This window comes from Eriocheir sinensis, chromosome 1 (assembly GCF_024679095.1).
Source record: "Eriocheir sinensis breed Jianghai 21 chromosome 1, ASM2467909v1, whole genome shotgun sequence".
Classification (NCBI taxonomy): domain Eukaryota; kingdom Metazoa; phylum Arthropoda; class Malacostraca; order Decapoda; family Varunidae; genus Eriocheir; species Eriocheir sinensis.
The window spans coordinates 9,682,930-9,685,429 of NC_066509.1; the positions used below are offsets into that span (position 1 = coordinate 9,682,930).

Genomic DNA, 2,500 nt, shown 5'->3' on the forward strand with positions numbered 1-2,500 from the left:
CATACACAGCGAGAGAGAGAGAGAGAGAGAGAGAGAGAGAGAGAGAGAGAGAGAGAGAGAGAGAGAGAGAGAGAGAGAGAGAGAGAGAGAGAGAGAGAGAGAGAGAGAGAGAGAGAGAGAGAGCTAAGCCGCCCGCACTTTCCCTTCCTTTCGAGTAGGTTCAAGTATTTCAGTTTCCGGTTTTCAAAAGACATGAAATTCGGGGAGCAAACCTTCAAAAGAGAGAGAGAGAGAGAGAGAGAGAGAGAGAGAGAGAGAGAGAGAGAGAGAGAGAGAGAGAGAGAGAGAGAGAGAGAGAGAGAGAGAGAGAGAAAATCCTCCTGTGAGACCCGAAGTAGTGTGAAAGAAGGTTGCAATGTTTATCTAGTAAATGTGTAAAGGGGACGGAGAGAGAGAGAGAGAGAGAGAGAGAGAGAGAGAGAGAGAGAGAGAGAGAGAGAGAGAGAGAGAGAGAGAGAGAGAGAGAGAGAGAGAGAGAGAGAGAGAGACGCTAGTGTCCCTTTGTGTGGTGTGCAAACATGAGAGGGAAAAAGGAAAATGGAGGAGGAGGAGAAAGACGAAGAGGAGGAGGACCATTTTCACAACCTTCCTCCTCCTGCTCCTCCATTTCTTCCTCCTCCTCCTCCTTCTCTTCTTCTCCTCCTCCTTCCTTACTGTCCCCTATAACCTTTCCAGACACACCCTAACGCACGCTACCTATCTACCCTTTCCATTTCCCTCATAAGAACATACCTAATCTTTCCCCTTCCCTTTCTTCCCCCTCTCCCCTTCCCTCCTCTCCCCCTTTCACTCTTCCCTTAATAACCCTTCCCCCCTTCCCCTCGTCCTGTCATTATACAAGTCATAAATGATAATTACTTAGTTTCCCCTCATTGGTAACCCCCTTCTTTGACCCCTCACTACCCCTTCACTTGTCTCTTTCCTGCCCAGTGAGTTTGTTTCCCTTCTCTTCCCTTCACTTCATCTTCTTTGTCTCTTTTCTGTTGGTTATTTTTTCTTGTTCTTACGCACACATAAAACAGCCAATTTTTCCTCACAGCTAAAGTATTGAAGCGCCAAATGTCCTCCTTCTTCCTCCTCCTCCTTCTCCTACTACTACTACTTCTACTACTTTTCTCCCTCCCCATCTTTTCCTTCACTCTCCAAACCACCTTTTTCATCTCCCTTCCCCGTCCATCACTCCACCCTTTTCATCCCCTCCTCCGCTCATCCACCCTCTCATAACCTTCTCCCTGCACCCTCCTGTCATCCTTCATTCCTTCTCTTCCCTCAAAACCTCACCAATCCCTTCCCTTCCTTCCTTCTTCAAAACCTCACTCAATCCCTTCCCTTCCTTCCTTCTTCAAAACCTCACCCAATCCCTTCCGTTCCTTCCTTCTTGAAAACCTCACCCAATCCCTTCCGTTCCTTCCTTCTTCAAAACCTCACCAATCCCTTCCCTTCTTTCCTTCTTCAAAACCTCACCCAATCCCTTCCCTTCCTTCCTTCTTCAAAACCTCACCCAATCCCTTCCCTTCCTTCCTTCTTCAAAACCTCACCAATCCCTTCCCTTCCTTCCTTCTTCAAAACCTCACCAATCCCTTCCTTCCCTTCCTTCTTCAAAACCTCACCAATCCCTTCCCTTCCTTCTCTTCCCTCAAAACCTCACCAATCCCTTTCCTTCTTCAAAACCTCACCAATCCCTTCCCTTCCTTCCTTCTTCAAAACCTCACCAATCCCTTCCCTTCCTTCCTTCTTCAAAACCTCACTCAATCCCTTCCGTTCCTTTACCTTACGAACCTTTCAGCCTCAGTCAGTTACCCTTTTCCTCCTTTTTCTCATGTATCTTTTTTTTAACTTTTCTATTCCCCTTCCTTATCTTTCCCTCTTTCGAAGTCTCAGTCTGTCACATTTCCTCAACTCCTCACTCTTCGCCTCTTTTCTCGTCCCCCTTTCTCTCCCTTTTTTTTCCATACTTCTCCCTTATAACCCTTCTTTCCTTCCTATAGAATATCGCTGTCCCTTTACCCTCAACTCCTTACCCCTCTCCCCCTTTCTTCATAATCCCTATCTCATACTTCTTCTCATAAGCCTTCCTTCCCTCTTCCAAAACTCCCTCCATCCCATTCCCTTCACTCCTTCCTCTTCCTCTCTTTCCCCCATCCCCCAATAGCGCCTCTTCTCCCTTTCATTCACCCCCAAAACGTACCCTGACCCCCACCTCCTTCCTCTTCCCCTCGCGCCCCCCCCTCTTCCTTCCCCTCCCTTCCCTCTGTAAACACACCCGGCTCTCCCCTCGACTTGATGGGGACAATTTGCTGCCACTGGAGAGAGATTCCTTAACATCCTTTTAGGTGTGAATGGGACGGCGGGAGGCAAGGAGGAGAGGAGGAAATGAGGGTGAGTGGAAGAGTGCGTGGGAGGGAGGAGGGAAGGGGAAGAGCAGGGATGAAAGGAGGAGAAATATGGGATAAAGATTGGGTGGCAAATAGAAGAGGGAGGAAAGGACGAAGATAAAGGA

General features: G+C 48.2%; 1 protein-coding gene across 22 annotated transcripts in view; it reads right to left on the bottom strand.

Moving 5' to 3' along the window:
* LOC126990591 (prominin-1-like) overlaps positions 1-2,500 on the bottom strand; it is a 152,406-nt gene that overhangs the window by 82,114 nt on the left and 67,792 nt on the right. The gene's annotated exons all lie outside the window — the stretch shown is intronic.